Source organism: Felis catus, chromosome B1 (genome assembly GCF_018350175.1).
Source record: "Felis catus isolate Fca126 chromosome B1, F.catus_Fca126_mat1.0, whole genome shotgun sequence".
NCBI lineage: Eukaryota > Metazoa > Chordata > Mammalia > Carnivora > Felidae > Felis > Felis catus.
Window position 1 is genome coordinate 163013495 of NC_058371.1, and position 25405 is coordinate 163038899.

A 25405-nucleotide genomic window follows, 5' to 3' on the forward strand; every position below is an offset into this window, starting at 1 on the left:
TTACTGAAGCAGTTTTTACTCATTCTGGGAAAACTGAACAAATGCAGGAAACTGCCTATAACTACATCACCCGAAGAAATGCACTGATAACATTTTAGTGTCAGGAATAGCTTCTAATGGAGCTGGATCTCCTAAGCCAAGTAGAGACAGACAGAGGGTCTTTAACCGAGGCCTTCCGGGTCTGTGCTAGATCTGTGAGTCGAGGTACAAGGTTCCGTCTTGACTCCTTACACTCCTCAGGAACGGAGAGAGGGGACGCGGCTAGTTTATCAGTTACGCATTGCTGCACAATGAGCCACCCAAAACTTGGTCACTTTAACAACTCTCCACTATTGCCATGATGCTGTGGGTCAGGAATCTGGGCAGGGCTCAGCGCGAGTACTCGAAGAACCTGTCACAGTACTCGTCATGTCACAGAGGCTCAACAGTGGTGTTTTTATGGTTCATTCCACATGCACCACTATTCCAAAGGTTTTGCAATGCCCTAGGAGGCCCCACATGCTCTGTCAGCCCGCTTTGGTTTCTCTGTTACTTCCTTGTCCTTGTCGCTCCCTATTCCCCTTCCTCTGACCCCTCCTGCACCCCTTCCCTGATAGCGGGTCATTCTGTAGGCCCACAGTCCTGCCCCTGGATATTCACACAGCAGACTTCCCATATCCTTTAAGACTTCCTCAGACACTACTTTTCCATGGCATCTACTCTTACCATCTGTATTCATGCCCTAGGACTACCAGTTACCACAACCTGGGTGGCTTAAAGACAGCAGACATTTGGGGTGCCTGGGTGGCGCAGTCGGTTAAGCGTCCGACTTCAGCCAGGTCACGATCTCGCGGTCCGTGAGTTCGAGCCCCGTGTCGGGCTCTGGGCTGATGGCTCAGAGCCTGGAGCCTGTTTCCGATTCTGTGTCTCCCTCTCTCTCTGCCCCTCCCCTGTTCATGCTCTGTCTCTCTCTGTCCCAAAAATAAATAAATGTTGAAAAAAAAAAAAAAGACAGCAGACATCTATTTTCGAACAGTTTGTGGGGCCAGAAGCCCCATGTCAAGGTGCTGACAGGCCCACACTTCCTCCACAGGCCCTAGGGGAGGATCCTTCTTTGTCTCTTCCAGCCTCTGGTGGCTGCAAGCATTCCTTGGCTCGGGGTTGCCAACTTCTGCTTGTGGACTCTTTACCTGTCTACGTGTCTCATACTCCTCTCTGCCTTTTCCTGTCCTCCTCCAATGACAGCTGTCATTGGATTTATGCCACTGGAGAATCCAGGACGATCTTATCCCAAGACTTGTGGTGGGTAACTTTCTGCATCAACTTGACTGGGCTCAGGGAGGCTCGGGGAGCTGGTAAACCATCACTTCTGGGTGCGTCCACGAGGTTGTATCTGGAAGAGACCAGCATTTGAATTGGAGGACTGAATAAGGCAGACGGCCCTCCCCAACACAGGTGGGCATCACCCAATCCACTGAAAGCCTGAATAGAACAAAACTGCAAAGAAAGGCAGATTTGCTCTCTCTCTGCTTGAGCTGACATATCCGGCTTCTGCCCTTGAACTCTGGTGCTTCAGTGCTTAGGATTCTGGACATACACCAGGCTTTACACTATCAGCCCCTTGATTTTCAGGCCTTTGGACTCAGACTGAATTACACTACCAGCTTTCCTGGTTCTCCAGCTTGTGAGAGTGATCATGGAACTTCTTGGCGTTTATAACTGCGTAAACCAATTCCTACAGTAAATTTACTCTCCTGTCTATCTGTCTGTCTGTCTCTCTATCCATCCATCTATCCTACAGGTTCTATTTCTCTGGAGAATCCTCATACAAGACCCTTAACTGAATTACAGCTGCAAATATGGTCACTTTTTTACCAAATATGGTCACTTTCACAGATTCCAGGGGTTAGGACTCAGACATACCTCTGGGGACCATTATTCTATGCACCATACCACCCTATTTAATAATTACAAAATTAGGGGTGCCTGGGTGACTCAGTTGGTTAAGGATCTGACTTTGGCTCAGGTCATGATCTCGCGGTTCATGGGTTCAAGCCCCACATTGGGCTCTGTGCTGACAGCTTGGAGCCTGGAGCCTGCTTCAGATTCTGTGTCTCCCTCTCTCTCTCTGCCCCTCCCCTGCTCATGCTCTGCCTCTCTCTCCTTCAAAAATAAATAAACATTAAAAAAAATTTTTGTAGGAGTGCCTGGGTGGCTCAGTCAGTAAGGCGTCCAACTTCGGCTCCAGTAATGATCTCGTGGTTTGTGAGTTCTAGCCCCACGTCGGGCTCTGTGCTGACGGCTCAGATCCTGGAGCCTGCTTCAGATTCTGTGTCTCTGCCCCTCCCATGCTCATGCTCTGCCTGTCTCTGTCTCTCAATAATAAATAAATGTTATAAAAAAAAATTTTTTAAATAATTACAAGATTGTGTCTATACACATGTGGTCCTCCTGATGCGCCTTCCCGGTTTTTATGTTCCAGCATACTTGAAACCTTCTAACATACTATATCATTTTCTTTTTTTTTTTTTTTTTAATTTTTTTTTTCAACGTTTATTTATTTTTGGGACAGAGAGAGACAGAGCATGAACGGGGGAGGGGCAGAGAGAGAGGGAGACACAGAATCGGAAACAGGCTCCAGGCTCTGAGCCATCAGCCCAGAGCCCGACGCGGGGCTCGAACTCACGGACCGCGAGATCGTGACCTGGCTGAAGTCGGACGCTTAACCGACTGCGCCACCCAGGCGCCCCACTATATCATTTTCCTATGGATAACTTTATGGTTCTTCTCCCCTTGCACTGGAATGTAATCTCCCACTAGAGTGAAAGTTTTGTTCATTGATGTAACCCACGAATCTAGGCCTACAGTAATGTTTGGCACACAGTAGGGGCTCACTAAACACTTAACTGAATAAATGAATGAATGAGTGCCACATGTTATGGTGAACCAGTGGCCTACATAGCTACTGGCATCCAGGCAGGAGTCAATAAACTCCTGTCGAATGAAGTGAGAGTAAACAGTCGTGAACCTGCCGTTAGGAGAACCCTGGTGGGTCCTATCTGGAAAAGCAGAGCTACTCCCTTCCCAAGCTTACGTATCTAGTTTTTGATGTCTTTTCCTTCTCATATTTCCAAACGCTGTGCTGCCCACTTTAGGAGCAGTGATTCTGTCCTGGTGATTCAATGTTAAAACAGTTCCTGAGCTGGGTGAGCTGAAAATTACTCCTTCCAAATTAGAAAAGGTTACACTTCCAGAGAATAAATTCTGGTCTCCCAATAAGGTATAATTAATCACACCAATGAGCATATTGACCTAAAATAGTTTCCAAACAGCAACTTAATGCCAGATAATTATAAGTCAGAGGGTTTGATAAATCCAAGATACTGCTAGATGAAGCATTGATGACCCAAGAGGAGCAAATCAAATATTCCATGGAAAGATAAAAATGGGAATGTGCTGTGTGCCCGCTTTCCAGAATGCAGCCGCCCTGGGCAACCCACTCATGCTTACTCTCACTGTCCTGTATAACCTACTCTGGGATGCACTCATTTCTTTATTTCCTGAAATGATGACCTTTAAAACTAAAAAAAATAAAATTACTGACTGCTAAGAATGCAGTGTGGGAGTTTGGGTTTTTGGTTGTTTCATCTTATTTCAATTTGGCTTGGGTTTGGTTTTTTGGGGTTTTTTTTTTTTCTGCCTTCTATAGAGTTCACAGCACAACTGAAATCTTTAAATAAAAGTGTATTTCTTATTCTTTTTTTCAACGTTTATTTATTTTTGGGACAGAGAGAGACAGAGCATGAACGGGGGAGGGGCAGAGAGAGAGGGAGACACAGAATCGGAAACAGGCTCCAGGCTCTGAGCCATCAGCCCAGAGCCCGACACGGGGCTCGAACTCACGGACCACGAGATCGTGACCTGGCTGAAGTCGGACGCTTAACCGACTGCGCCACCCAGGCGCCCCAAGTGTATTTCTTATTTTTAATAAAGGAGTAGGAAATGTTTTGAAGGATGTTTAGAAAACTTGGATGAGCAAAAGGAAGAAGGTAGGGTTTTGTGTGTTTGCTTGTTTTGGTTTTTTGGTGTTTTTTGTCCTGAGATCCAGAGTCACATGCTCTGTGGAGTGTGCCCATAGGCGCCCCAGGCAGAAAGTGTTTTAATTGCCTATAACCCCACTGCCCCGGGACATCTGCGGACATCTCGCACACTGTGTCCCATCTCCACCTTTTTGCCTCTCATGACCTCCCTCACGTCCTGCCCATCTCACTCTGTTCCCATGTTTTAGCTGTGTTTATTACGGTGATTTAAAGGTGACACGTGCCACAGCAAGCAAACAAACCAGTGACGCCCTGCTGACCCTCCTACCCTTTCTCTCATGCTGTGTCCTCAACTCCTGGGGCCACTCCTGCGGGAGAAGCCATCTTCTGCTTGCATTTGTCTTGCAAGCATTAAATCACAAGCCTCCAGTAAGGGTGGGGTGGCTCAGGGTGGGAACTGCACCCTGGAAGACACTCTGGCTCTAGGCCTGTCTCAGAAGTACTGTGGGTATTTAGCTGCAACGATCAAATAATGAAAAGAATAAAATCCAGCCATCATCCATCGTTACTGACTGCCTACCCATGCCAGTGTTCACATTATCTATTGCTGGCTGGCAGGTTATCCTTTTGAGTTTCTCATGGTTGCCAGCGGACCGTGGCTGGGCCCGGCGTCGTCCAAAGGCGCATCTGGGCTGAACCACCAAAGGCTCCCTCACATAGCAGGTGACATGGTGCTCCACGGACTCTCCTTCCCTCTTCATGTAGTGTTTTACCTTCTAGGCCTTCTCCACTTGCCTGGGGCTTTGCAAGGCATGGTGTCCACAGGGTACTTGCGCTTCTCACGTGGCAACTGGCCTCAAAGTGGAAAGCAGAACGTGGAAAGCTGGGCCGGGTGAAGGCCATACCTAGAACCGGTACTGGGTCACCTCTGCCACGTTCTAGGAGTAAAAGCTGTCACCAGGCCTACCCAGATTCCAAGAGGCAGAGAAACAGACCCTACCTCTTGCGGCAGGCCGCCCTGCAAAAGGGGATGTGGGATGGGAAATATTGTTGCCGACATCTTTGGAAACTACGGTCTGCCACAGCTGAGCCCTGTGTATGACCAGAGTATAGCCCTCAGTCCTTAAAGCTAGCATCCAGTAGGCAAGGAAGACACGAAACAAATAACCACGCAAGGAAATACCTATTTCCACAGTGAAAAGCTACAAGGGAAAGGAACAATGAGAGAGGTGTTTGGCCAAGGAGTGTCTCTCTAAAAATGGAGCACATCGACCGAGACCCCAATGATGAGGAGGAACTCTCCAGGGCAGTATCATCCTAAGCAGAAGGAACAGTGTGTGGGAAATAAGAGTAGGGTTAAAGTGTAGGGGGCCAGAGGAAGATGGGTGCAAAGTGAGGTTGAAAAGGTAAGCCAGGGATAGGCTGTGTATGGCCCGACAGCCCTCATTGAATAATCCGGGATATTTTTTTTTTCTTGGTACAAAAGAAAAAGGTTAGGCTTGTTTAGGTTAGGCTCAGCTATAAATAACAGAAACCCAAAATAATAACTCTATTAAACCAGGCACAAATATATCTTTCTCTCACATGTGCTAAGTTTTGTGTAATCCATAAGAGGCAAGGATGCCTGTCCATAGTTTCAGAGACTAGCACCTTCTGTCTTCCATGGGCCAACCACAGAACACAGTTTACCCCATCTCATGGTTCAAAAAGGCTGCTTGAACTCCAGCCATCACATCCACATGGCAGCGGGCAGAAAGGAGGAAGGAAGATATGTTTTCTCCCTTTCAGGATACGCATCATTTCCACCAACTCTCATTGGCCAGAACTTAGTCACTTAATCATGTAGCCAAACTTGTCTGTTAGGGAGACTGGAGAATGGAGGGCGTCTATGTGCCTTGTTAAAATTAGATACTTTATTATAAAGGAGGACAGAAAGAGTGGATAAACAGCAGCCTCTGCTATAGTGCTTGAAGACTTTAAGGAAGGGAATCTTTCTTACATTGCCAAGATGTGTTATAACATAGGACACTGGCTTCATTGTCAAAGGTCCTAAGTTCCAGTGCCCCTCCAACACACATAACTGTTCTCTGGGTGACCTTGAGATTCTTCTTAACTTCTCTGGGCCTTCGATTCTCCATTTGCAAAAGGGAGGCTATCTTGCCCGCGTCCTAAAAGTATTATGTTAACTAATGAGGCCATGATAATAAAAGGGCTTAGCGGGAGTAGAAGTCATCATTTTTAGGGAGGATGTTAATTTTATCCATTCTGTGAACTATTTAAAGATTTGGAAATAAACAGCGCTCTGTCTTTCTGATGTTCATCCTGTAACCTGGCAACCAGTAAGAAATTTTTAAGCGCACAGAAGTGGAATGATGCTCACTGCCCTGGCGTGGACAGAAGTAGGCTTCCTCAGAAATGCCAAAGTTAAACTGACCTGCGCCCTGAGCAGAGAGCGGTCATGAGCCTTTGGTCTCAGAGCTCAGATTTCCGAAATAAATGACCAGAATGTGGTTTCCAGTAAAGCCGGACGTGTTCATACGTCACATAGAGAGAAGCAGGATTTAGGATGAGTCGGTCTCTAAATTCTGGATTAGAGGCAAAGTCGAGACAGAACTAGAGCCCATTTGTTCTTGTTCTGAAAAGCTCCCTCTACCGAATAATATAGTAAGATAAGCTATTGTTTATGAACTGCCTACTAAGCTAAGCAGCAGACTCCAGGCTAAGCTCTTTAAATAATTCTCATTCATCACTCAACAGTCCAAAGAGGCGGGTACCAATCACGCCTCCATTTTCCAGATGAGAAAACTGGGGTCTAGGAGGCCACAGTTAGTGTAAGCTAACAGCAGGATCTGTCCCAAGAAGTCTGGCTCCATAACCCTTGAATGCAAACCACTAATCACCCTGCCACCAACTACCTAAAGTCTTAAGATGCTGCACTTCCAATTCAGCACACAAGTCTTGAAGGCCTCTATGCGCCAGGCTCTGGACTGGGTGTTGGTGTTGTAGAGGAAAAAAAAAAAAAGACACAATCCTAATAATCCTCAAGGAGTTCACAAGTTGGTGAGGAGGGACACTGGGTAAAGTCCTGCTGGGCATGCTGAGTGGTTGCTGCATTTATTGGAGGAAGGCCTAACCTGTTCTGGAGGCCATGCAAGAAGCGTCGGGGAGGGCTTCCTGGAGGAGGCAATACCTGAACTCAGTCTGATGTCTCTGATTTAAATACCCTCGAATGTGTCTGAAATAGTATACATCACACACACACACACACACACACACACACACACACGCTACTGCTTTATAATTACTCCTTTCGATCTATCAGTTTGATCCCAATTTATTTACAAACAGAGCTGCAGTACCATTAGTAAGGATGGCTGGGTGGGCTTTCTTGAAAGTCAGCCCACCTATTTTATGGCTCAGGTGTTTCGTTTTAGGTTCCAGCAGATTTTAGAGAAAAGGCAGCCTCGCATAAGAGTTCAGAGGATGACAGAGGCCAGGCCCACATCTGCTCCCGCCCCACCCCTGTCTGGAGAGCTGGGTCCCTGCTGTGATCCAGGTCATTCTTTCTTCCGCTCACACTTCCTTACCACGGGCCTGTTATGACCCATCTTTTATCCCCACGAAAATTGTTTCCATGGAGAACGTTTTGTTCTATTGGAAAATGGAAACCTTGAAACAGAAAACAACTAAAGCACGTGTTCAGGTTTTTATCGCTTTTCTGGGGGTCGTCACATGGGAGGGTCCATGTCCTGCCTGTACCCATCTGAATACTCTTTCTCTCCCTTTTTTTCCTCGTGGGGTAAGAAAAATGAAAATGGGACTCCATCCCATTGCAAAGAAGTAAGATCCAGAAAGAGTGCGGCGGGAATGGTGGGGGCGGCCTGGGTCCCTGGCCTTGCCTCCCGAGAGGTGTGGTGTTCTGGATATTCAGCTAGTATTTACTAGATGCACAAGAACGTGGGCTTGGCACAGAACTTGTGCAGTGGATGGCAGTACAGAAGGGGTGTGGCCAGGGCACCTGCTTGGAGCCCGCACATGACATTCATGGAGAAAATTTCACAGGTTGCTGTCAGAGATGATGGCAGGCTGGATATGGTGAGGAAGGAGTTAAAGGCTTCCTTCAAGTTTCGAAGAAAGAAAAGATCAAGGGAGTGGAGGGAAAGAATGAGTGGACAGAAGAGAGAGAAAGAAAAAGCAAAGTTAAGAACTAGGGTTCCCCAAACCAGCTTCTCCCAGAAATTCTTGTCACCATTTGTTAAAGGTCTAAAAGCCACATTTCGTGAAAAACTCTCAACGTTTACCATTAAGACTAGAACTCCTATGTGCCATGACAGTGTGGGTTAAAGCATCTGAGTCTTGGGGAAAAGCAGAGTGATTATTATTTATTTTTTAAGTAGGCTTCATGCCCAGTGAGGAGCATGAACTGCTAAATCAAGACCTGAGTTGAGATCAAGAGTCAGATGCTTAACTCTCCGAGCCCCCCAGGCTCCCCAAAGCAGAATTAATTTTAAATTCCTGATGGTACTGCTTCTTAGCTGAGTAACCTAGAATAGACCTCAGTTTTCCTTGTGAGTAAAATGGGTATGAAAATACCTGAGTAGAGGCAAAAATAGCTGGGTCCATTGCAGGCAGAGGCTCTGAGAGACCTGTGGGCCTTTCCTTCTCTTGCAAGATTAGAAAACCTGATGGCCTGGCCCGACTGCTCCCTACAGTCATTCAGTGAGAGAGGTCTCCAAGGAAGGCAGGTCTGGCTGCTGAAGGGCTGGAGCAGGGCCTGCCTGAGGGGAGAGTGGCCCGGTCCTGACAGCACAGGAAGAAACGTGTAGGGGGAGTGTGGGTGAAAACGGAGGTAGGTGACCACCAGTCTTCCAGCTCTGCTCAGGCATTCCACTGATAATCTCTGGTCCATGGGGTTCTCACATATTAATTATTTTTCTTCTCTTATCCCTGTGTATAGCCTTGTGATACTCTGGAAAACAATGCACCTGGTCCATAAATTTATGCCCTATATTCCTGATGTGGAGCTTTCATGCCAACGTACCCAGTTTTTTTTAAGCAAGCTCAACACCCAACACAGGGCTTGGACTCATGACTCCAAGAGTCACATGCTTTACCAACTGAGCCAGCCAGGCACCTTTGTCCACATTTTTGAAGTTGATGGCATTTATGTTCTTTCTTCAATAGCTGTCCCTTTCTCTTAGGTTATGTTGACCTGTGTGAACTCACCCCCTTGAGCAGGCATTTAATGGCTCATCTTCAAGTTCTCAGAACTGAGCCCAGTTTGCTGTAGGGACTGTGTGAACAGGTGGGTGTGTGTGCACACATGCACGTGTGCACGTGTGAACGTGTGCATGTGCATGTGTGTACATGCAACCGTGCATGCACGAATGTGTGTGCATGTGTATGTACCTGTGAATACATGTGCATTATGTGTACAGGCATCTGTGCACACATGAATGTGTGTGCATCTGTGTGTGTACTTATATACATGTGCACACGTGTGCATGCATCTGTGCATGCCTGGACGTGTGCGTGTGTGTGCATGTATGTGTACACGCATCTGTGCATGCGTATGTGTGTGTGTGTGTGTGTGTGTGTTCCCACCCAGCGTGGCACCTTCTGTCAGCTCTTACACTCTATTTTTTTACAACCTCTCTTTTAATAAATTCATCCCAGGGGCACCTGGGTGGCTCAGTCAGTTGGGCGTCTGGCTTCGGCTCAGGTCATGATCTCGCGGTCTGTGGGTTCGAGCCCCACGTCGGGCTCTGTGCTGACAGCTCAGAGCCTGGAGCCTGTTTCAGATTCTATGTCTCCCTCTTCCTCTGACCCTCCCCTGTTCATGCTCTCTCTCTCTCTGTCTCAAAAATAAATAAATGTTAAAAAAAATTTTTAAAAAATAAATTCATCCCAATCCTTTGACATATTTCATCTTTAAACCCACAAGAATGTTAAGATTCTATCTGGGCTTCAGAAAGTATATATTTAAAAAGTCACTTCAAATTGCATGATCATTAATCTGGGAACATTATCCTTTTTGAATCGTTCAAGTTGTTTCATAAGCAAATGTGTCCTTTTCCCTCTCTGTTTAGTAAGTTAACTAATCATTCTGGCATTGTCCTGATTTTTGATGTTTAGAAGTCCCCACAGTACTTCCTTGCATTATGTAGATTTCTGACAGCTCTTAAAATAGCTTGTAATCAGAAAACAAAATGATATTCTCCAAGATAGGCTTTAAAGAATACATTCTCCAGGAATGGCATTAAAAGAAAAACTTATATATGTAAGCAATTGCTTAGGAATGCACTTTAGTACAGTAATTTCTTAATGTGATGACACGGTCTAAATATGTTTTACTGGCAAAGTACTTGAAACAACTTATCAAGGTACTTTGTGCTGTGGAATGAGTTACTTCTCTCCAAGTCAAGAGATCCAAGTGCTCTATGGAGAAATAGAATGTAATGCTTATTTGGGGGGATAGCTCCAAAAAGAAAGGAAAAGAAACACTAAACCTTACTAAAACTTGGAAAATGTAGTGTGCTTAAGGGAAATGGTTCGTTACAGTTGATCGTGATAAAGATATCATAATGCAGTGAAACTACTTTAGTCTTGGATATAATTGTAACATTCTGACTTCTTAGAACCCATTCAGTATTTCACAGGAATCTAATCGTTGATTCAGCTATTCAGGTATGTTTAGTTTTGTCATAAAATTTACTAATGTATCATATACATAGAAAAGTACATTTTAATGTTGAGGCAGTGTTTCCTTGTAAAGACAACACTTTTCCCATTATGAAATGTTACACACACACATGCACACACACACACACACACACACACACAGTTACACAGAAATGTCTAGAGATAATAAGAATCACCCATAATCACACATTTAAGGACAACCACTATTAACATTCTGGTGTATTCCTTCCAGACATCTTCTCTGCATAAATAATGTAATTTTTCAAAATTAGGGCATCATAACACGTCTACAATTCTGCATCCTGGTATGTTGTCCCTGGTGTTTCTTCCAGACACATGCTGGGGAGCTTTCTCCACTTCAGCATACATCCTTTCACACCGTCAGCAGCGTTGGCTACATCGTCTTCCATTGAATGAATATACCATGATTTTTAAAAAATCAGTTCCCAGGTATGCACTGCTTGTACAAACAATGGTGTAGATAGGTCTCTGGGCACATCTGTGACTAGTTCTCTGGACCAAAGGGTATGAATATCTGTAAAGCTGTTCCCATATAAGGCTGAACTGCCCTGCAGAAAACCTGTGCCAATTAATGTACTGGGAATGTGTAAGGATAGTGGGGAAGGTGAACGTGGACACTCTGGGTTCGCGTCTTGCCTCTGCCTCCTCCAGTTATGTGATATTCCTCAGACCTTCTGAAAAATGGAGGAGATAAACATATGTCGTGCGGCTCCTTTGAGGATCAAATGAGATGGAGTGCTTTGGCCGGCAAATGGCACCTCATGACCACCAGCAGGAGACCCTGACAACCAGATTCTTCCACTTGCTGATTCAATTCTCTCAGCAAACACTTGCGAGTGTTCTCTGGATGTCGGGATCCATTCCTGGTACTTGGGGTGCATCCGTGGACAGACCGATGAAGATCGTGGCCCTAGCAGACCTCCCGTTCTAGTGGGGGGAGGAGACAGACAGCAAACAACATGAAAGCAAGCAGACGAATCAAACAAGTAATTGCACAGTATACGAAGGCAGTGGGCACGCTGTGGGGGAAGAAGCAGAGTACAGTGAGGATTTCCAGGAATTCAGAGGGCTCAGGTTGGAATTTTAAGAAGGGTAATCAGAATAGGCGCCAGTGAGAAGGTGACAGTTGAGGGAAGACTGGAAGGGGGTGAGGGGGTTAGAGCGGCAGATACCAGGAGAACGCGCTCTAAGCAGGAGCGTGCCCGGAGCCTTCCAGGCAGGTGAGGGGCAGCGTGGGTGGAACCCAGGGCTGAAGGGGAGGCTGGGAGGAGACGACGTCAGAGACGTGGCAGGGGCACAGACCACACAGGTCTTGCGGGGGGCTGGGGGGTGAGGAGCCACTGCACAGTTCTGAGCACGGGAGTAACGTGATGCTTCACGTTTTGTAAAAATCACTCCGGCCGCTGTGTTGAGAACAGACTACAAGGGTCAAGGGTAGAAACAGGGAGGCTGTTAAGGGGCCTCTGCCGTGGCAGGTCTTGGTGACTCCACCCAGGGTGGGAGTAGCTAAGGTGACCACAGTGGTCTGATTCTGGACATGCTGTGAAGGTACCACCAGCAGGATTTCCTGTGGGGCATGAAGGGAGTGTGGGGTAGGAGAGAAATAGGAGTCAAGGATGTATCCCATGGCCTTGGCCTGAGCACCTGGAAGGATGGAATTGCCTTTGAGAGGAGTGAAGATCAGGACTTGAGCTGGGGAAGTGCTGAGTTTGAGGAGGCTTCCAGACAGCCAAGTGGGGATCCTGAGAAGGCAGCCAGGTAGATGGATGTCTGGAGTCTGGGAGAGAGGGCTGGCATGAAGATATAAATTCACGAGTCACTGGCATATGCGTGGTCATTTTACAGCTCCAAGATTAAAGAAAATCTCCAAGGGCACGTATTTGCAAAGAAAAGAGGAAAGGGTCAACGACTGAGCTCTGTGGGGGTTCCAACTTTCAAAGATGGGAGCAAGAGGGGAAAACCGCAAAGGGGACTGAGAAAAGACAAAGGCTAGCCCCGAGATGGGCCGAAAGCTAGGACAGTCTGACTGATGTCCTGGAAGCCACGTGAAGGAGGAGGAGGAGGAGTTGGGGTGCCTGGGTGACTCAGGAGGTTGAGTGGCCCACTCTTCATATCGGGTCAGGTCGTGGTCTCCCGGTCATGGGATGGAGCCCCGCGTTGGGCTCTGTACTCACAGCCCAGAGCCTGCTTGGGATTCTCTCTCTCACTCAATCTCTGCCCCCACTGGCGATCTCTCTCTCTCTCTCTCTCTCAAAATAAATAAATAAACATTAAAAAAGAAACAAAGAGAGAAGACTTGGAGGCAATGAGTACAGACAAGTCTTTCAGGAAGTTGGCTCTAAAATACATGCGGAGCCAGCCTGGGCCTCCTGTTTGTGGTGCACTCTCCGTAGCTGGTGCTGCCACTCTGGCCGTGGCCACTCACCCCGACTCACCCTCAGGGCTGCAGCCGGACAGCCACCTGCTGTGGAAGGCGGGGCCCTGCACCCTGCAGGCACCTGGCTGCCCCCCACCCTACCCCAACGCCTGGGATCTCCCCGGCCACCAGACGGCCAGCGCACCGCGCCCAAGTGGGCCACTACCAGCACCAGAGGCAGATACGGTAAAAAGAGTGATAAAAAGAGCTGCCCAAGGAGCTGGGTCGTTGTCCTTGGACAAGAACGGAGACAGGGACTTCACTGTGTAGACCGAAGAGATGGAGGTCTAGAACCTGATGTTTGCCCACTCCTTGCTGCCCCTACGCCTGCTGCAGGAACCCCAAGTCTGCCGCCCACCGTCTCCCGCATCGCATGGCCCACGGGGACCTTCTCTTTCCCTTTGCACCTGCCCTCTTGAGTCTGAACCCCTAAGTGAGGTGAAGAGAGACCAGGTATGGGTGAGGAATCCTGGAGACAAAACCAATTACATTTCAAACCCACCAAAAGAGAGAGAGAGAGAACGAGAATGAGAGAGGGTCCCCCTGCCTCAGGAGGCCGGCGTTCGGCGAGGCCTCCTTAAAGAGCTGACCCCGGAGCGTATGGCTGTGGCTCTCTTCAGTGGTTGAGGAAGTATAATGAAAAGAAGGTGGCGTGTGTGTGTGTGTGTGTGTGCGCGCGCGCACGCATTACAGAATGGGAAAGATAATGGCATGTGTGCAAGTGTATGGAAAGGCTCTTGGAAAGAGAGAGAAAACTTTCTTATGTAGGAGAGGGGAGAGCTGCGGGAACAGCATCTTAAGTAGGCAAGAGTGAATGCAAGTGGAAAAATCCATCTGAGATTGAAGCATAGGAAATTCACCTACACCAAGGCGTGGCTTCAGGCTCTGGTAAGTGGTAAAGGAAGTCTGTGAACACTGTCTTCCCATTGCCACATGTTCTCATGCATATACTGAGCATCTACCGAATGCCCAGCACTAGGTTGTTCATTAGGTCATTTTACCAGCTCCTTACGTTATTGGCATGCCTTTACCTCTCCAGAATAGTCAGGAATGTTTAGAGGATTTACAGGGTTTCAAGTGGCAGGGGTAATAGTCCCCATGGTAGCCTGAAGGGATAAGCATCTTTCCAAAGCCCTCCCTGACTACATGAGCCCTTCCTGGGGTCAGGAATTTGAAGCAGTTGCCCTATCATCCATCCCTAAGCACTGATAGAAGCTTGAGCTAAAAATAGTTGTGCTAAATATAAGAAGTCCAGTCTTTGTCTGAATTTTGTCAACTAAAAAGCCAACATCTACATCTACATATTTGGAGACATTTGCAGAAACCCTTGGATATTTGGAAACATCAGAAACCTTGGCATCATTTGGCATTTGCCAAGCTTTATACTCCTTATCTAGGTATTTTGGTTTTGTGTAGACAGAGCCAGGCAGCGTGAATGATCCATTTAAAATCAAGCCTCTGTCCACAAAGGTCTGTTTCCATCCTCCTGGAAGCCCTCACTAAGGAAGACGACAGTGCTCACGGAACCATGAGAAACAAAACGTCATCTCTGTTTGACCTTGATATTGTCCATGAGAATAAACACACCCTTCTATTGAGGGGTAAACTCTTTCACCAAATTTTCATTTTGTGCTTTCACTCTCATGCTAAGCAATTAAACTATTTTGGTTTCTTCCGTTAACTCAAGCAATTGCATCTTTCTCCCATCTTCTTTCTAAAGTTTGATGAAATCTTAAACCTGTTGAGGCTGACGTGTACTATTCGGGTTCTTATCAGGCCTCGTGGTTAAGTCAGTGCTGCCTTTGTTGCCTTTGGATGAGGTTACTGCAGTTCGTTATGAGTTTTTGGATAAGATACTGCAACATAACCGACTGGAAATTAAATCCAACGCACTGTTCGGCTTTTCAAAACACCTGTGAGTCTTTGTAGTCAATTAGGTATTAAGTTCAGCTTCCCTTATTTTTTCAAGGTATCACGATAAAAGATAGGCAGATGTTTTATCCACTTTTCTTTCCGTCCTTAATAGCACTTTGTAATCCGTCGCCCCATGTTTATACATACTTATTATGTATGAAATGCCCTTCAAATCAAGAAAAAGCAAACTTCTCAGTAGCTAGCTTCAGAATCTCTGATACCTCTTTGTCCCTCTGGTGTAGTAATAATTCAAGGATGTTTCAATGACTTTCTATATATGGTCAGATTCCACGTGAACGAAAATGTTCAGAGGCAGCTAGAGAATCTGCCAGCTTCTTCCTCCTTCGTCTGTGGTTCCTACAATATCCTTGATGTGATGTGAATTTTGAGAGTTAAAAATCTGTGAGGTTGCTCATTGCTGTAGCTAAACCTTTGAATCTCAGAAATGTTATATTTTGTCGTCACATATGTATAAAAAGAAGAGAGTAAAATTATAATTATTGATGCGTATGTATAATTGAGTTGTATTACATAGAGTAACCCTATTAGTTGAATCAGATAGAATGCTGTAACAAACCCCAAATGTCTGTGACATAGCGTTACAGAAGTTCATTTCTTCCTCGTCGTTGTAGGTGTCTTGCTCAACCAGTAGCCGTTCGTCCCCATGGTCATTCAGGAACCTGGGCTCCTTCCAAATTGTGGGTTCAAGAGGCCCTGTTAATTTGGAGTCCTCTGAACCTGGCTACCAGATGGTGGAGGGAGTATAAAAAAGGCACACCCCATTTCTTACAAGTCCCAGTTTTTTTTAATGTTTATTTATTCTTGAGAGAAAGAGAGACAGAGTGTGAGCAGGAGAGGGGCAGAGAGAGAGGGAGACACAGAACCTGAAGCAGGCTGCAGGCTCCGAGCTGTCAGCATAGAGCCCGATGTGGGGTTTGAAGTCACTAACTGCAAGATCATGACCAGAACCAAAGCTGGATGCTTAAGCAACTGAGCCATCCCAGTGCCCCTAAAAGTCTCAGTTTAGAAGAGATACACCACTCTATTCATACTCCATGGGTGAGAATTAGCCATACGTCCTGATTTGGATGCAAAGGAGGCTGGGAAATGTAGCTTCTGGGAGGGCAACTGCATCTAAGTGATAACTCTAAGCCAAGGAAGGGGGTAACATGAGTGTTAGCCACCCATCTCTGTCATACTTGTATAACGTGATTACATTCAAAAAGTATATTCCAGGGGCGCCTGGGTGGCTCAGTCGGTTAAGCAGCTGACTTCGGCTCAGGTCATGATCTCGCGGTCCGTGGGTTCGAGCCCCGCGTCAGGCTCTGTGCTGACAGCTCGGAGCCTGGAGCCTGTTTCGGATTCTGTGTCTCCCTCTCTCTGACCCTCCCCCGTTCATGCTCTGTCTCTCTCTGTCTCAAAAATAAATAAACGGTAAAAAAAAATTAAAAAAAAACAAAAAGTATATTCCATAATGACTCCTACTATTAACATCTGAAATACAGTTAACAAATAGAGTCATGCTATACATACTGGTTTATTAACTAGCTTTTTATTAACAATATATTGAATCATACAGCCGTCACGTGTATTTAGAGGTCTATCATTTATACGAACAGAGCATGGTTACAATTAGCAGCCAAAGCATTTTCTGGTCTGTCTGTTTGGTAGTTAATATCACAAAGACAGAGACCAGTATGGAACTGTGTAGTAAAAGAGGGTGACTTCAGGGCTCGGGGTCAAGCATATCTGGGCTCATGTCCCAACCCTTGTATTTACTAGCTTGTAATGATAAGGAAGCACTTTCCTTAGCCTGTAAAATGAGGATAGTAACTTTTTTAATTAGGTTTCTGTGAGGGCTCCAATACTAACGACTACATTTTTCAAATATTATACATGACTTTATACGATTTGTATGTTTTCTATTGAGATATAGTTGATGAAACATTCTATGAGTTATGTTAGTTTCAGGTGTACAAAGGGATGGTTTGGTATTTGTATAAATTGTGAGATGATCACCACAATAAGTCTAGTTAACATCCACACTGCACGTAGTCACTTTTTTCTTTGTGATAAGAACTTCTATCATCTATTTTTTAGCCACTTTCAAATATAATACAGTGTTATTAACTGTGGTCACCATGCTGTATGTATATTATGTCCCCAGGACTTATAACTGGAAGTTTGTGTCTTTTGACCACCTTCACCCCTTTCACCCACCTCTCCCACACCCCACACCACCTCTGGCAACCACCACTTTGTTCTCTGCATCTGTGACTTTCAAGTCTCATAAGAAAACTTTTATACTGTCAGCATTTTACGGCCTGGTGAGGTGAACGAACAAGTAAAGCCAAGTTTAGACTGTATCGCATCACGGGGGATCTTGATGCTGATGCAGTAGATCTGGAGCAAGACGATGAATCTACATTTTTAGCAACTCCCCAGGGTGATTAATATTGTCCAAAATTAAGGAACACTGATATAAAGACTCTATCCTGACAGTATCTCAAGAGGCAATTTGGGTGAGACAAATTTTCATCGTAGGGGATCATCCCAAGCATTGTCGACATTTTGCATCTCTGTCCCCTGCCTGCCAAATACTGTGATAATGAAAATGCCCCACATTTTCCCAAATATTTCTTATGGGAGCAGGACCACTCATGGCTGAGGACAACTGATCTAGTTCAAAACCTTCACCTTTTCAGATGAGGAAGGTGAGTCCCAGAGAGGTGAAGGGACTTGCTTATGGTCACACAGCCAACGGGTCGTGTGCTGGGAGTAAACCAAGTATTCTGCTTCACGCTGAGGGCTAGTTCCACCATGTGACCATATCAGTTTAAGATGCGTTTAACTGCAAGTCAGAAAGTCCAATTTGATCTTACTTAACTAACAGGGAAATTGATTGGCACACTTCACTGGAAGTCCAATGGTAGAGCCCATTCAGAATTATCTGAATCCTGTGGCTATGATTCTGTATGCTTGTGGCTTAACTGGCTTTGCCTTCCTCTGTCAGTTTCATCCTCAACCTGTAACAAGATGCTGGGCAGTTCCCCCCGGGTGAGAAGGAGAATAAACTCAACTAGTCACAGAGAAGAGTCAAGGCCAAAAAAAGGAGTGGCCATTCAAGTGTAGACTGTCCATTGGGGCTCATACTGCCAAAATGAATATTAAGCACACTCAAAGAAAAAAGTCTGGGAACAAGAAAGTAATTAAAAAGTAACAGTAGTCACTAATTGTATTTTCAAAGGCCAACATAGGAACCTGAGTCAGATACCACAGCGACACTTCCTTATGGTCTCAGGGCTCCTACTCATCCATAGTCTGACACTACTTCAGAATCGTTATGTTTCTCTTTCCTGGAAGCTTTATTCTCTTTTCTCTTTCTTCCCTTGTCTCCTGCCCTGTCACTCACACACATTCTCTCCATGTTGAGTGCCAAAGACCCAGAAAACAACAAGCCAAGACAGGACTCACCACAAAGTTGGAGGTAGGAGAAAAGCTGAGCAGACAAAGGCAAAATCATGCCATAATTGGAGAGGGCACCATTCTGCTAGACACTGCTATTTGTAGACATTTGATGCTATTTCTCATACCATTGCCACACACACATTCTCTCTCTCTCTCTCTCTCTCTCTCTCTCTCTCCAGCGTCCTTGATTCTTTGCTGATTTGCGTCAGGCTTAAGATCCTAGGCAGGAGAGTCCCATTAGCTGAACCAAGAGCATATTCCCATGTCCTAGATGCTAAAGGGCAGAGGAAAGTGTATGTTTGAGACACGTGCTGCCTTTGCCCAAGATTCATACAATAGGGAATTCTCCAAACAGGAAGGTAACTGCTGGGCAGGCATCTGAACATGGCAGTGGATGGATGGTTGGATGGATGGATGGATGGATGCAAGGATGAATTTGGTTGTTCTGATGGGCCACACAGAATTCCTCCCCCCCCCCTTTTTTTTTTAACATTTATTTATTATTGAGAGACAGAGACAGACAGAGCATGAGCATGGGATGGGCAGACAGAGAGAGACACAGAATCCGAAGCAGGCTCCAGGCTCTGAGCTGTTAGCACAGAGCCCAATGCGGGGCTCGAACTCCCACACCACAAGATAATGACCTGAGCTGAAGTCGGACGTTTTATCGATTGAGCTACCCAGGCGCCCCAAGTTTCTCCCCTTTTTAATTCCCTATTCTTTTCTCCTGAGGCTTTAAGGCACAGCAGGACTTTCCCAGGGATTGGGCAACCATTCTACTGTTCAAAGTCTAAGTACTACTTTCACCTCCTTCTATGTATAAAGAGAGGATAAATTAAATTAAGGAGAGGATAATGTTTGTAAGAGAGAGCCAGAAATCATCCGTGCCTTTGTTAATCTAACATGTAAAATAACTGTAGTTATGTGTGTGAATAAACAGGTCCTCAGGTTCTCCCCCAGATCTCCTCCACAACCTTTGATGAGTCATGTCTGACATCTTCAGACATCTGTGGCCACGAGGATAGACGTAAGCCAGTATTACATGAGGACGACCTGGGCAAGCAAGGCATTTAGTACATTCAAAGCCAAGACATATACCTTGAGACTTCAGAGTCAAAATTTGGCGAAATGACTATTTTGCTCAAGATCAATGTGTCTACAGTTCCGAGCACACACTTATATATGAGGCACCTTAACTATGTCATTGCACTTAATCCTGACAACAATGTCAATATCCCCCTTTTGTTTATAAGGAAGCTGAGAGGATGTACTTCTCTTGAGGACACACAACTAGTAAATAACAGAGCTGGGATTCCAAGCTGCGCCTGTCCAGGTGCAAAGCCTCAGCCTTGTCCAGGACACCCAGCGGTCAGACTCACAGCCTCATTCCCTCCCACACCAACTGGACTAAAGCGAGTCCTTTCTTTGCCTCTTTGATGCATTTGACTGCAGTCAGTTAACCCGCTTTTTTACATAGACTTTCTTAATGGATGTTAATGCTGCTGTTCTAGAACTAGTTTTCCCTCCCAGGATACCCAGGAACTTTCAAAGTCACGCTGAGCAGTAGCAAATTACATTTTCCTCAACAAATTTCTCACGTGGTCATAAAATGATTGTGGATGTTGCCTGCGTATGTTGGCGTTTATTACCTGGCTGTGAGCAGTAATTCAGGAAAACATCAAAGTTCTGTGGGTGACAAAGAATCACCTCTGATCTTCACTTCAAAGACAACCAAACAAAAACACCTTCCCAGCAACACCTTTGAGATTAATGTCAATCAGGTTTTTCCTCAACTTGTTGATACAAGTATGTGCATTATAATGAACGAAGCTTGTTAGAAAACTATAACCCTCCTCTAAAATGGCAGTAAAAATGCCCACAGGACACACACAATTTTTTTCCTGAGGTATTATAAGAGAATTTAGCAAATGGACACTTTTCTACCCCTTAGCCCTGATTCTCTAACACCTATTTTAAAAGGGTACCAGCAAGTTTCCATCACAAAGAGGGCTGGTGCTCTAAGCCCGAAAGTCTAAACACCTGACATTCTCTTTACTGTCTGCAGAACTTTCCTTTCCTTCCTCCTCTCCAGAACCCACAACTAATTATCCCTCTTCTCCTGACTACATGCTCAGCTTCACAGCGCCTTTTGGTCTGGGTCTGGGGCCTATTTGAAATTCTCAGTTCAATCTCCAGCTCTTCTGGAACATGGCAACTTGAGAAAGGAGGCCTTGCTCGTGGCACACTTCCCAGGCTGCTTCGATGCCTCATTTCGGTGCCCCACAAGTGCCCAGTGCGACCTCAACCACATCACTGACTGTACGACATCATCTATGAGCTCTCAGAGAGGCAAGACCATGTCTGGATCATTTTTGTAGCCCAGACACATAGCCCAGTGCCCAACACACAGTGGGTGCTCAGTTAGTGGCTTCCGTCCAATTACGTGAATGAATGGAAATACAGACCACCCTTCCTGCATATGGCTGAAAAAGAGAGTCCCCAGGGGTCTAGGAAAGGAGACCAAGCCTGTTGGGGATAGGTCAGCTGGAGCAAGGATGGGCAGTTAGAGTATGTGACATGGAGAGGTCCAGGGAGTCAGAAGAAGTACACTTACTAGAAAGGAGTGCATTAGGCACAGGCTAACGGTGACAGAGATGATAATACAGCCATTGTAGGGCCCGGGATAGAGCTTCAGGCCCCAGAGGGCTGGTGGTATTTTCTGCGTAATCAGTGTCCAGATGGACTCTATCCTTTTTAACTCTTTCCATCCAGAAGTGTGTGGCCGGGATTTCGTATTTCTTTGCTATGTGTTTATGTGAGGTCCAGGCTAATGTGGTAGCACCCTCAATTGGGGGACAGCTTCCTCAGTTCTGCACACCCATGGCCTCCATGATGAGTCTGGCCCAGTATGAGCTGGATAACACCCCCTGGGACTTGACAAGATCATCTGTGAGTAACCGACTCTGCTATTGATTGAAGGCACTATGAAATACCTGAAAATGGTTTCGAGACATTTTCAGTCTCAATACCCTGAACTTAGTCATTCATTACTCAACAAATAAGTGCCGAGTTTCAAATACATGTTAGCTACTGTGCTAGATCAAATGATACGGCCTCACACAGATCACAGTTGTAATGAAAGCAAGAACAGCAATGGTCAAATGTAAAAACATTACACTTTTCACATTCACTCTGTGCTTCCACAGCCACAGGAGAATGTGAGCAAGAGCAAAAGACAGAATATTTGCTATGTTCAATTTCATCTGAATTCCAGCACATATTAAAAGGGCAATTTCTACACTGAGTTACTGAAATGAGGTGAGAGTTGATTTGGGAGAACTTTATGAAGAGAGATTATTTTCAATTTTTATGTAACATTCATCCCAGAGTCCAAATAACAACCATGGAGATCCACACAGCCAGAAGCATGAAGCAAATATATTAGAGGGATTCAGTTGCAAAAAACAAAATTCACATTAGGTCTTACAGGTCGGCCAGTCTCAGAGTCGTGGGGGGAGGCTGCCCATCGTAGCCCAGTTCCTTCTTCAGACTCATCAGTGAGAGAAGGGACTCCTTCCTCCCTGGAGAAGAGTGAGGAAGGGGGCAGAGACAGACAGGTATGTTACCCTACTGGAAACACCTCTACCTGGAACTTGGAGGCGTGGGGAATCGCGCACTTTCCAGGAACCAGCTCAGTATTTGAAGTAATCGATTTCGTTCCTTGTGACGCTGACCTGGATGCTGTCTTTCAAAACCAAGTCAATTACACGTGTGCCTGACCTAATCACCACAATAAGGGCTGCCCACGCCCACAGCATGTAGACCAGTAACAGTCGCCTAGGATGGATACAAGAAGCTTCTGACGAGCTGGAGCTGTGCAAAATCCCCAAGTGCAAGAGTGTTTTCTTCCTCTTGCACCGTCAATCCCAGGTCCACCGCGTCAGCATTGGGATCCATAGAAAGATCCCAGAGTGGTCAGCAATCACTCTTAAAAGCATATTATCACAAACTTCTCAAACTGGTAAACGCCCACCGATACCACATCCTGACACACCAACTCTTGACATTATTGTTTTCCAGCAAGTCAGCTTCATTCAACACAGGCTTTAATAATGTATTTCAGATATTCTTACTCATCTTACTGAAAACAGAGTGCAATTTTGAAAACAAAATGAACAGACCTCCATTTACAAGGCGACTCTTTCACTTCCTTTCTACTGTTTTGATTATCACTTGAAAGATTTATCTTATTCTCCTTTTGTTTGAATTTAGAAACTGGAATGTTGAAGAGCAGCTGATAAAGCACATATTCCAGACTTTAAAGTTTTAGCTTGATATTAACCCATGGGGGGGGGGAGGGAAGTATGAAACTAACCGATCTCCATTTGTCATGAAAATATGGCAATAAAAATGCACCTGCAGTTTACAAAACAGGTCAAGGTCATTTGTGGCGCTTATTAATCCTGCCACTCCTGTGAAAAAGGCTAAAAGCACTGCCTACATTTATTTTGCAAATGGAAAAAAAGTAACAGGTTTCGTCTTGCTCTGGGTATAATAGCAAAGCCCGTGGTAGAGCCAAAAATAGAACCTGAAAGCATTCATGTTCCTTTTTTGATATAGAACAGGACTCAACCCAAGCAGTCTCATTAAAATTGTGCTACAGAAGAAGGAGGCTGCCTCTTCATTCAATTTTCCTTAATAGAATTCAATAGTTCATCATGGCTGTACTTTCAAGTGGATACCTAATGCTAATTAGTTTAACTGACCAACCAAAACTCATTTATACAGTAAGTTCACAGGCTCCATTGGATGCTAAACAAAATAGGTAGCATGTAATCACTTTAAAGAATTCTTTTAAGAAAAAGCAGTATTTAAAATCCAATATAATCAAACACGATAGGACCGCAGCACGATTGCTTAGGGTCAGCTGGTCAACATGCAACCTCTAATATAGCTGCCTTACTACAACTCTGGATTTTAAAAGAGTTCTAGATTAAATCCCGCAATCACTTTTAAGAAAAAGCACCTTCCAAGTTTCAGAAGTTGAGAATTCCATGCTGCCATCCTGTGTCCACCATCTGGCCACTGCAGCTTTGATTTTCGTTTCCTCCCCTACGTTTGTGTGTTAGTGTACGAGTGTTGCAGTGGAACTTAAGTCAGTGTTGCTAGTGTTTCCCATGTGCTTAGAAACCCTAACGTGTCCAGCAGCCATCTATACTACTAGACTGGGAATAGAGTAGTTCTCACAAAATATTAGCAATATGCGGATCCTCAGGAACAAAATGAGGAATTTCATCACGCCTGCTGCACCCAGTGGGCAGGTAAAAGGATTAAATGAGATCATCTATGCGGCTCAATACACATACAGAGCAGGTAGTAAAGGGCGCCAAGAAGGTTAGCTCTTAGTATCTTTAACACGCTGGCCTGACACACGCCAGCCTTGCCGACAGCAATGTTTTATTGACATACATCTATACAACACATTATCAACAAGCATCATTTACGGACTTCAGGCTCTGGCATGTTCTGGCAGCCACCAGCATCTCCGGCCACATCCCCCACTGCAGCCCAGTTTATATCATGCCTCCTCCTGTATTTCTCTCCACACACCCCCCCTCCCCGCCCCCGCCCTTGGCGTTTTGTGAAGTCACAGCAGCCTTCCTGCAATTCCATGAAAGCACTGAGCTCTTTCCTAGAACACACACTCTGCACATGCATTCCCCTCTGTGTGGAACTATACCCGAGGGTCCTCTCCCTTGCCCCATAAACTTGTCTTCAGTTTTCTCCTTAATCAAAAGCTGAGTCTTTGATTACTATTGTAACTCTTGTTAAGTGCTAATTTTACATTTTTGATGTGATTCTTGTATTAATGTCTATTTTAGCCACTAGACCCTTCCACCAGGGCGAGGTTCACATTTTGGGGTTTTTTTTCCCCCCTCACTATCTGTATACCTCCAGGTCTAGCGCAGCGTTTGGCCTATGTTAGGTTCTCAACTCCTATGGGTTCTATAAATAAATAAACAAACACATCCCAATAGGAGGCTACGGGCTCCCAAGGACTGAGCATGTCTCTTTCCACTTTATTTCATAATCGCTGTTCCCCTTACCCCCGGCCTTAACTCTACTATGAAAATATGCATGTTTTACGAGGTTAAAATAACTTGGGAAAAATAAAATGTAAATTTAAGTTTAAAAAGAGAGGGAAGAAAAGAGATAACAATGAGATAAACACAGAAATGGCTGGCTGGTCAACATTAGCAAGGGGCAGTTTGGATAGCAGTTAAACCACTGCTGCAGGCTCATTCAGGGACTGGGAGGAAGGACTGGGAAGCTGAAGGGTTTGAAAAGCCCTATCCCCATCCCCCACAACATTCTTCTTCTTAATAATAAAATACTTACATTTTTCTCCTTAGCATTTGTCACCCTAAGATATATTGGGTATTTTTGTCTTGATTTTTCTTCTCCACTGTAACATCTAAGGCTTTTGTTTCATCCATTTAAGGATTAGAAACGTGCATGGCACACAGCAGGCACTCAAATGTGATAAAAATGTGGCACAGTAAAGAACAGCTCAGGATTTTAGGAGGCTGTATGACCCAGAGCTGTGGCCCAGGGGCTGAGCTGGGGAGAGGTAAGGGCCAAAGCCTCTCCAGGACAGTCCCCGAGGAAGGAACGTTGGCCTGAGAGAATCACATCCACGAGGGTCTTGAGGGACGCCATTCTCCCGCCCCGGTTCTCAAGCTCCAAAAAGGAACTAGACTAGTCTCCCAGTCTAAGCCAGAGAGGAAAGTCCCACGCGCTGAGACCTTGGGCGCCAATTACCGGGCCCGCCCCTTTCCGCCCCCGCCCTCTCGAGGATTGGCTG

The 25405-nt window shown here is 45.5% G+C and overlaps 1 long non-coding RNA gene across 2 annotated transcripts; it reads right to left on the reverse strand.

The window, feature by feature from the left end:
* Positions 1–977: 977 nt before the first annotated feature.
* On the reverse strand, positions 978–25350 carry LOC109499179. Of its 2 annotated transcripts, XR_002156366.3 has the most exons (3): positions 24940–25348; positions 22028–22121; positions 978–1372 (listed from the first exon to the last, which is right to left on the reverse strand). It is a non-coding gene; the product is annotated as an uncharacterized LOC109499179 (long non-coding RNA). The 2 variants fall into 2 exon arrangements; XR_002156367.3 differs by lacking the exon at positions 978–1372 and having other exon boundaries at positions 21866–22121; positions 24940–25350.
* Positions 25351–25405: the final 55 nt, after the last annotated feature.